The 10515-nt window shown below is 45.9% G+C and overlaps 1 protein-coding gene across 2 annotated transcripts in view; it reads right to left on the reverse strand.

Annotated features, from left to right (window-relative positions):
* MAP3K8 (mitogen-activated protein kinase kinase kinase 8) overlaps nt 1-10195 on the reverse strand; it is a 60527-nt gene extending 50332 nt beyond the window's left edge. The window contains exon 1 of one of the 2 annotated variants that reach the window (XM_085631787.1): nt 9619-10195. The gene's annotated coding sequence lies outside the window, so the exon portion shown is untranslated. The remainder of the gene's footprint in view (nt 1-9618) is intronic. The other variant, XM_085631788.1, reaches the window with a different exon arrangement.
* Nucleotides 10196-10515: the final 320 nt, after the last annotated feature.

Below are 10515 nucleotides of genomic sequence, written 5' to 3' on the forward strand. Positions count from 1 at the left end.
TGGAATATTGAGTGGCATCATGTCCTGCTACCGAATGTAAAATGTAGACCATTTATTGGTGTAGAGGTTTGTGTCATCATTTATTCACAACAACACACTGCATCAGATAGACAGTGCATCTCCAGTGGCACAATTCTTCATCTACTGTGAATTTGTTTTTAGTATCCGACACATAATGTCTTTATACATAAGTACATGATTTTTTCTGTTTCTTGTCTCGTGCAGATCGTGAAGCATTTGACTATTTGTTTCCTATTGTGAGTGACTGTTTATAAATCCCATGACCTGCAGGAAATATATTTAAAATCATGCTTAAACATGCTTTGATAGAAACCCCTTACAAATATCTTGGGGGAGAACCCCTCCAAATTGCCTGGAGAAGACCAGGTTCACTCGCAATGCTCGTCCACATGTTGCATCATGGGGCTGGTTTCCAAATGTTCCCAGATCTCATTTAGTTTCCTGTCTGGCTTTGTCACCATGGTAAGACATTATATGAATATGGGGGTGACTTGTGGTGGAAAAGTACAATGCTGGATACAGGACAATTGGTTGTGTTTTAAGGCAAACAAAATGGAGGTCTTGATCCTGGGATGGGATGAAATAAACCGTCCACCTTTTCAATAGCCTCAATAACTTCATTGTAGGGGAGAGTGAGGAACTGGGGGGCTGTGTTTGAGAGCCCACATCCCTTATAACCCCCACCTTTGGCCCGGTCAAAGACAGCTTCTCATCTTTTGTAGAATATGTCAGAAATCTGCCCTGTGATGGAACAAGAGAAAAGCAACCATCACTACATACGAATATCGACAACTTTAACTTCAAAACGGCAGGAGGTGCAACTTTGTGCAATTACAGGACAGACCTGTTCATTGCGTAGACAAAGCATCAACCTATGTGAGTAATGTGATGACCATATCTGCTTCATGTCACCCACTCGTGTCTACTAGCAAACGGCACATACTTTTCAAATGAATTAGTAAGCGAGAGAATGGGGAGGTCCACTGGTGTAACATTAGATCCGACAGCCCCTGCAGTGCGGGAGTTAGGGGGTGAGCGCCAGGGAGCCCCCTCAGCACAATACACTGACTGGGTCTGGGACCAGTTAGCGTTAGTTTGATACGCTCAATTTTAGGGCAGTGGGGCAAAGTGGTAAGTGATGAGCCGGGGGGAGGGGCCCTCCATGGACTTTGCAGGGGGGACCACACCCCCTCAAGTTTCTTTACTCCACTGAAGAGATCACTGAGAATTATTGACGAGAAAGCGCGGTATGTGTCTCACAAGGAGTTACAGTATCCAGCTTTTGTGGTGTGGGACGTAAATTCTTTACAAAACATCTAACAGTGATGCGCTAAATTTAAAAGAACAGGAGGATTGCTTGTTTGTCAATACTGTTTTGCTCGATAAAAATTCTCATAATTATTCCATGCTTCTGTCACTGTCCTAGTGATCAGCAGCTGGATATGGCATGGGTACAGAAGTAGTAACATTAAAATCAAATTAGGTCATGGAGGCATCGGATGAACTCCTGATATCAGCATTCCGAGTCACGTGGGCGATTCTGAATTGTGGGGAGGAGAGGATTGTGTGGGGGGGGGGCTTGGTAGATGTAGTCCCTGGGCACAGACCCCAAAAATAACATTCTGGAGCATACCTCGGAAGCCTTGCTGCTGCAGAGGCACGAGGGTAAAATAAGACCCTCTTGAGGTGGACACTTACTTCCTGTCAGGACAGGATGAGATAAATTTGTGGGCCAGAGGCCAGGAGAGTGCACGCTGCAGTCTAGGGTTTTCTTTTTAGAAACAAAAAGTGTTTTTAATTTATGAAAGAATAAGCGCCGGGCCAACGCTTTGCTCGTTAGCCCGCAGCCAGCGCTATAGAATCCTGGGGTGCTAAATACCAAGGTTGCTGAGTCTGGATTCCACCTCCTGCTTCTTTCAGCCAACAGCAAACGCTTTCTGCCACTTCACCTCACTCCTGCAGGTTTTTTCATCAATGCTTTCTCCCTTTCTCACTGTTTTTACGTCTTTCTTTTTCACCTTCTTTCTCCTTTTGTGTTTTGCTCTCTCTTGCTCTAGGTCAATGTCTGATCCGGCAAAATACGTGACGGACCCAAAAAATTTGTACCAGTGGCCAGGGTCGGACTGGGACAGAAAACAGACCCAGGAACCAAAACAAAAGTGGCCCCAATTAGCAAACCAGATAGGTAAAAAAAATGGCCTGTGTTTGTAAACCAGGCCAGTTTTGAGCTGGTAAAGACATGCTGTGTGGGTATTTTGCAAGGTATGGGAGGGAGATTGCTTGCATTTCTGCTTGCTGTAGACAATGTTTGTGGTGATATCAGGGAAATCAACAGTAAAATCAGGCCCACCTGGCTATAAAACAGCCTTCCTTCATCCCTCTCTGTCGAGGACCAACTTTTCCTCCCCCCTGCTTCCTGGTGGATCGTCCCCTAGCAGAGCCATGGGTAGGTGATTCATGGCATCGTTTCCCGATTAGTGCCCCCCATAAACTCCGATATTGACTCGTGCTGGGGCTAACTCCTCTCTTTCATGTTTTTTATTTATTTCCAGACACCGTACCGTCCAGTGTCTTCTTCCATTACTAGAAATATGCCATCCCTTTGAAGCAATGACCCATTTGTTTGGTTGGCGCATCTTCCCTTGACCGATAGGTATGGGCGGGCATCTGTATTTTGAGAACGCTTATTAATGCTTCTACTGTTGGCTATACTAACTTACATAGGCCGCAAGTTATTTCATGCCACCTCATTAATGGCCTATATATATATATATATATATTTTTTTTTTTTGCGGTTGGTGCTCAGACCTCCAATAGTCCCCCTATTGAGTTTTATTATCCCTTCAGCACTCTGTGTATCTGAAAATGCTCTCACTCCAAGAGAAGCTTCCCCATTTCCATTTGTTACATGATGACCTATATTATTTGTACACCTTGTATTATATGTTTAGTTTCTTTCTCTGCACTTTATTCCAATTTTTAGATTTAATCTTCTTATTCAATATCTAAACCCCACCGATTTTTGGCAAACCTTGTATGACCTTCTACGTTGTATATTGGATTAGTTATTCATTATTAGACCGTCTTTGATACCTTAACTGCAAATTTATACATCTATGTTTTTATGTTGTTCTCCAATATTTCTTTATTCTTTATATTTACAGGTGTGCCTGTCCCACCATCCCTGTTCTCCTTCGCCCTGATGAAGGTGCAGCCCCGGCTGGGGCTTGTACACCGAAACGCGCGTTGGCACTCTCTAGCCTAACTTGGCATTCGTTAGCCTAAAACGTGCTTATTGGCGTTTCTTAGCCCCTTTGGGCTGTTTAAAGTTTATCTCATTGATTATGAACTGTGGAACGACTATCCATTTCCATAATTGTTTTTATTAGTGTGCATTAATTTAATATGTTGTGTGATGTCGTTGCTGAATGAGAGTTAGTATGATTGTGTTGTTGTGAAGGAGTTCGTTGGGACTGTCAGCTATTTGTTATACAGGAATTGTATTATTGTGTTATTCACCTTGGCTGTTGCTGTCAATATACACTTTTAAATGTTTGTTATCCTTTCTATCTAAAATGATGAAATAAAAAATAAGATAATTAAAAGATTCTTTATCCTTTTATCCTTTTTGCTTTCTCCGTCATGGTTTGCCTGTTGGTGGTGGTTATTAATTATCCGGACCCTTTTAGGGCCTTGTTCTTCATCAATTTGTGGCAGGTATTCTCTCCTTCTTATGGTATAAAACAGCCCACAAACTGCTAAAAAACATCCTGCACACTGATCTGTCAGACCAGCCCATCGGGCACTGCCCAAAAGCCTATAGGCCAGTCTGACCCTGCCAGTGGGCCACACCTACAACCACCGGCTCAAATTAAGCAGTGAGAAAATGTTATATTTTACAGTAATTGAAAAACCAGCTTTACATATCATAATTAATGAACACGGGTATGACTCTCTGGTGTGGTCTGTATGCTGCATGTACAAACCACTTTTATATAACTCCAAAGTAGTCACCCACATACTTCTATTTTCAGGAATATGTCGCCACTGTTATTTTCACAGCTTACTATTAAATAGTGCTTTGCATCAAACTACTGCACCCCCTCTCAGGTTCTGACAACTTTACAGGATTACTTGTATCCATAAATCAGAAATTAGTAGTACACGCTTCCCCTTTCAGAATGATTTCAGCAGGTGTATTAATCCAGAGAGCTATCTTGCTAATCAATTGTAGCTAAAAAAGGATCCAAAACCTTCTCAAGTTGCCTACAATCAGCCACTCAGGTGGAAAAATAGCAACCAGTGAAATTCATGTGGTTGCCAGATAGGGACACATAGGCTCTTTGTCACATTCTCAGTAAAGCCTCATCAGCTTTCACTCAAACGTTTGAGTGCCACGGTTTCCTGACACGACTGCCAATCCGGTGGTAGGGCATCCCTGGATTGCTTTTCTATTCCACATTATGTGCAATGCTACTTTCTGACTCCTAGCAGATCTCACATTGAGTTGTTATACAAGTTCTAAAGCCAGCTGAACAAACACCCTATTTTAATTAGGTTATCAAGTTCTGTTGAATCATTCTTTACAGTGAAAAACTGAAAAACAAAATACTCATAACATGATGTTGGCTGATTAGTGCAGTTAAATGTACTGAGAAATAAACCGCTTTTGTGTAATATCCTATTTTTTTGTTTATTTTTATTGGTATTACATTAATAGAAACGTTGCATGTTAATAAAAAAGTACAGGTCCAAGCTAATTCACGAATACTTTTTGAACATTTTTTTGTCATGGCTTTAACAATCATCAGCAAAGACAATCAGTCTTGCTTTAATATGCTGCTTCCTTCACTCTCACAGGCACATAGTTCACTCTGCTTTCACCTGGGCAGAGTATTCTACCTCTGATGCACTGGGGACAAGAGGAACAAGCATTGGCATAGCCAATAGGTCTCGCCTTTGGGACCTTATAAGTGTTTAGCCATGCAACAGTTGCATAACTAAACACTTATAAGGTCGCAAAAGCGAGACCTATTGGCTATGCCAAGCGGCCGTGCGGCCGCGAAAGTGATCGTGATGCCATCAAACATCAAAGCAGCCGTGAAAGTGAAAGTAATCGCGGTAAAAGCAGCGCGCGCACCCGCGCACATGCACTGTAGGTCTAGGCTGGCCTGGTAGCACTTTTTGGAGCCCTCTCAATAAGTCTCGCCAGACCAGCGCATGCGCTGGGTCAGGCGAGACCTAAAAACAGAGAAGGAGAGTCAGCCAGGTCTGGTGACATGGAAGATTGACAGTCAGGATCTGGAACAACAGTCTAGAATCCATCAGGACCGCCCCAACACTACTCCAATTTAGGAAAGAGTTGAAGGTGTACTTCTCTAAAGAACACCACAACACACCACAGTCACAACACACTTCTCCCAGAACTCAGCTCCTCTATCACTTGTTGCTTGCCTCTGACCCTGTACAGCACTCTCCTACCTTTTGACTAGGTTTCTGCTGTACAAATACCATATACATATATAAATATGTGATAACAGCCAAGAGTGCATGAGAAGATGCACAGAGCGTGTGAGAGGGCATGTAGAGCTGATGCCCCAAGTTGGGATACTACAACTAATGCCAGTAAGTAGGTCTGGTACCATGCAAACTGTCATGAAACAATATCAGTTCACTGATAACCTTAAAAGACGACCGGCTGGGATTTAACAGAAGCACACTGAGCTAAATTAGATAACAGAAGTGGCAGCTGCATTTTGCACAATCCAAATATGATACAGAAGGGGTTTACGTAAGCCAGGAAGACTGCATTCTAATAATCTAAACAGATTGAGATAGATGCCTGGATCACCAAATGTCTCCCTTCAACTCAGAGGCAAGGAACAATTTCCCACAAGCCCTTCAAAAGGGAGCCACATGCACCAGCGCGCTTGTTGACATGCGGGCAGAAGGTAAGACCTGAGTTGAGAGTAACACCAGCATTTTTGGTCAAAGTAGCAGGGCAGGGAGTGGGCCAGAGCCAGCGACCATAAAACAGAGGCCCATATTTAAAGATGTCTCACTGGGAAAAAAGCTCAATTTTATCACCATTCAAGGGTTACTAATCCTCAAACTTGAGACTGAAACAAGACATCTCTGAAGTTTAAGGGGAATGTAAGAGTTACTACAACTTGTTACACCAAGAACTGAATGTCAACAGCTGAGTTAAAAAAGGATTTGTCAAATCATTCACAAAGTAAAATAAGAGGCCTATTTTGCTAGGACACTTAAAAATCAATAAAGTAAGCCTACTGGCTTTAAAATGAAGATAAACATGGCCATGCATGCAGTTGTCAGTTTCAGAGGAGGGATTGTTCTGTTAAGACACAGTTTTACCCTAGGTTATCAACTTGTCACCAGTAGGACATCAGGGGGCAGTGATACTGATATCTAAGAACAGGGGGAACGCGAGGCAGTGTCATGCCTCGTGTGTCCGATATCAAGACGAGCAGAGAAGCTAACCCCGCACCATCCAACAACTGAGCGTGGTTCCTGAAAAAAAGCTGAGTTTCGACTTGTGCAGCACTTTAATGAGTGTCAAGCCCTTATCATCCTAGATACACATGCCTGTGTCCCGGACGTCGACCTGCTGGCCAACACACCTGAATGAGCAGGAATAATCAAAATATGGTTGGTTTTGGTGACCAACAGAGTAAACAAAAAAGCAAAAAAAAACCAGGCACGGGTTCTCCCATATCAATCGCACACACTACAGCTATACCCTGCATCCTTTGGCATTTAACGGTGCCTTATCAATCTACATACCAAGTCAGCAGCAAACTCAAGAGGTTCATGAGTACTGTAAAGAAGGCAGTGGTTACAGCAAAGAAACAAGAGGGTCACCTACAAGGTACATGCTTTCCCACATCACGAGGGAGCACTGGTCCACTCCTCACCAATCGACTTAGAGTATCGCTGCGACAGTCATTATGATACAACCCGTGACCGGCACCATCCCTGTTGACTCCAACCGAGCTGTCCTAGTTGGCGCCAAATCCAGACAGACAGATGTCATGCGGGCAGAAGGCCATCAGAAGAATGATGTCAGCAACAGGCTTCGAAGGGTGTCAAGACGATGAGCATTAGAGAAAAAGACTCAGTGTTGGTCAAAGGCAGTCACCCAAGCCAGAAGTGTAGAATAGCTTTTGACCCTCAGTCCGTGGCTATGATGACGGTAAAAAGGCAAACACTGACAACTGTCATAGGAGATGACATCATTCATCAGCCTTAACTGTGATGTGCCAGTCATCAAGAATTGGGAGACAAAGGCAAACACGCTTTCAGTCAACTCCAGACTTGTTTGCTACCAATGCGAATGATCCAAGTGTGAGCATGGGAGTAACAGAAGACGCGGAGACAGCTCCTAATGCGGATGCCAATCCCTGACCAAGTCAATGAGACGACCAGCGAAGCAGCTCGGAAAATGGGACAACGCAACCTGCCAAAGGGGTCCTAGTACCACTAAAGACTGCGCTGTACTGCCTCGTGCAGGCTGGGTGCTGTGACCCCTGGCACAAAGATGCCTCTCTGGGACACTTGAATTGTTTATTTTGCTTTTGTTTGCCCGATTGACAAGGGATGTAATAATTGTAGTGGCAGCGCTGTTTATTAATCAAGAAGGGCTGTGGGGAGTCTCGGTTTTGTTCAGCAAACACATGAGCCATAAGCCCAATAAAAGGAAACACTCGACTGAGGCATGTGGTGCCGACCAAACAGACCTTATCTCTCCATTGCGCAACCCCTGCCAGTGTCAACATGTAAATGGCCCCGCTCATAACAATACAATGAGTCAGTGCGGGTTTTATTGCCAATCATGCCTTCGTGCACGTGCTTTGTTGACAAAACCTCAATTGGGGCAATTTAGTGTTTGAAACGTCACGACTGGCTTATTGCATCATTTAGGACACAGGTCTGGCAAGTTGTGCAGAGAATGTGCCCACATTCAGACTATATTGGTGGCAATATGCGGAATGTTGCTCTCCTACACGTGTTGTCAGATTTCATGAAAGAGTGATTAGTGGGTACAGCAGCGCAGATAGGGCGTTTCAACTGCACTCAGCACACAGCTCTCTACTGCTCTCATCTCAAATAAGATCCCACTATAGGGGTCGATTATTAAAATGCAGTTTGAGAATACTGTTTTTTTCAATAAGTGACCTGATAACCTTGAAAAACTATAAAAACATATACGGAATAGAAGCGCATATGGTAGGAACGCCCCTTCACCCCCAACCCCCGCTTTCTTTCTGGCCGCTATTTTCCATGCGTCAGAGGCAAGAGATTGAAAATCGGTCCCCCAGCAAACACATACCTTTTCTGAAGAGTTGTTAATTTGCATTGAACGAAAATATGTTCTAGTCTCTCTTGCAGGGCTGGGCCTGGAAAGGTTTTAACCCGTAGGGCTGGATTCTAGCAGCGCTGAGAGAGGGCAGCCCCGGGGGAGCTGCAGGCACCATGGCTCCCAGTCAGGACAGGATAGAGTCAGGGCGTTGCCATGGTACTGGTTGTCCAGCCTCCTCCAGTCGCAGCAGGAAATGTCAGGCCGTGTCCGGCGCAGGAGCGTAACTTCCACTGGTGCAGCAGGTACAGTGGCACGGGGGGAGGGGTGGCAGAGGGGCCTCTAGTCCCTGATGATTGATGTATTTTATAGTTCAAACAGTGGCAGGGGGGAAATTCCTTTCCCTTCACTAGGGCCCCTGCAAGGAAACCACGGCCAGGGCTGCTTTAGCAAACCACTGCAAATGAAAAGTCTACGCTGCAGCCGAGCAAAAAGGGAAATGGAAAAAAATGCACGTCAGTGAAACAGAGTTTGTGTGAATGAAATGCGGCGCGTTAAACAAAATGAAAGAAATTCGAATTGCACCGCACAAAACGATAATAGTGTGATAGGAATCGAGATGGGCGCTTCGAGTCCAGCGGTTTTCATCTGTAACTAGAATGTGATGCATTGCACTCGGGGTGGCTCATATAAAAGAGGGATGGACTGTAACTGGAAATCCCCTAGCAGAAACAACACGCTGCTCGACGGGCAGGTCTACTGCGCTACAGATTCTTGGGACAAAATAGGTTTTCTGTTTAATCATGGCCACACCCATTGGACTCAAAGGGCTTCAGCCCCCATCCCCCCCCCCCCTTGTGTGTGGCAGCCCGGGATGAGACAGGGATGAGCACCCACAGCCGCACCAGAGCACTTCACAGCTCTTCAAAAGACCATTTGCATGTTAATGAGGCCTCGCTGTTGTTTCACCCCTTCTAAGAGCCCCTGCAGCTCCACTCTGCCTATTGCTTAAAGATTCAGCCCCCCCCCCCCCCGAAATCAGCTCCACTCTGCCTATTGCTTAAAGATTCAGTTCCCCCCCTCGAAATTTTTTCTTAGCACCCCCCCCCCCCCCCCTCACACATTTGGCTCTAGTTGCGCCTCTGGCTCCCACCCGTTCTTTTCAAATCGGACCCAAGATGTGCTAAGAAATGGGAGAAAACAAACAATAGGACGCACTCCAGCCTTTTATTATCCCAGTAATATAAAATACGGTGGGGGGAGGGGGCTAGACAGCCTACCTGTACAGTACGGTTCGGTTACATCCCAAGGCGGAGACAGCCGGGTTCGATGTAGGGCTCGCACCTCACAGCTGGTTAGAGCTACAAAGATCGCCTGCACACTGCTCCTGGGGATCCCCACGGGGCCTCCTGCAACTGGTACAGGGGGCTCCTCAGAGTGCCCCCCTGCAGGATGCAATATGGTCTGTCTCTCACAGCTCCTCCTGTAGACGGGTCACATCACTCCTCGCGGAAGCCCTCCTCGCGCCGGCCAAAGTAGACAGCCCCGCGGCTGGTTCCCACAGCTGCCGTGACGTCCGCGGGGCACCACGGAGGGCCAGCCAGAATCGTCTCGCTCTCTGTACTGCTGCCCTTTCTTCAAGCAGCTTCGATCTGCCCTTGCTGTTTGCAGACAGCTTCTGGGGTCCGGGTTCTTCTTGCAAACCTTTCTGCCAGCGCTTTACAGACCCTTCAGCAGACCCTGCTTAGAGCTTCCAGGGCTGCACGCTCCTCGTCGCGCCCTCCTCAATCGCTTTCCTCTTTCGTCAGGTCGGCCGTGCGGTAGCTCAGCCTCCGCCGGGATGTCCCCTGTTTGCCAGTAAAGGGCCCGCCCACCACGGGACGGCCAAGCCAACTCACAGACGTCAGCAATAGCATTTCGCAAGCTCATTTTCTGCTCGGGGTTACGTCGCCGGTCAAACCTCTTCCCCGAATTAATAAACTCAAAGCAATTTTTCCATATCCGCATCAGAGAAGTTGACACATAGGCACTTCCGAGCCTGGCGCGCTCGCTTCATCCACGAGCCAAAAGATGACACGGAAAGAAGTCTGACTAGCTTGTGTTTTCCCGAGATGAGCAAAATGCTAACATGTAATTACTGTACAAGTGGCATGCTCAGACTTGTCTGCAGACTGATT

Source organism: Triturus cristatus, chromosome 10 (assembly GCF_964204655.1).
Source record: "Triturus cristatus chromosome 10, aTriCri1.1, whole genome shotgun sequence".
In the NCBI taxonomy this organism is placed as follows: domain Eukaryota; kingdom Metazoa; phylum Chordata; class Amphibia; order Caudata; family Salamandridae; genus Triturus; species Triturus cristatus.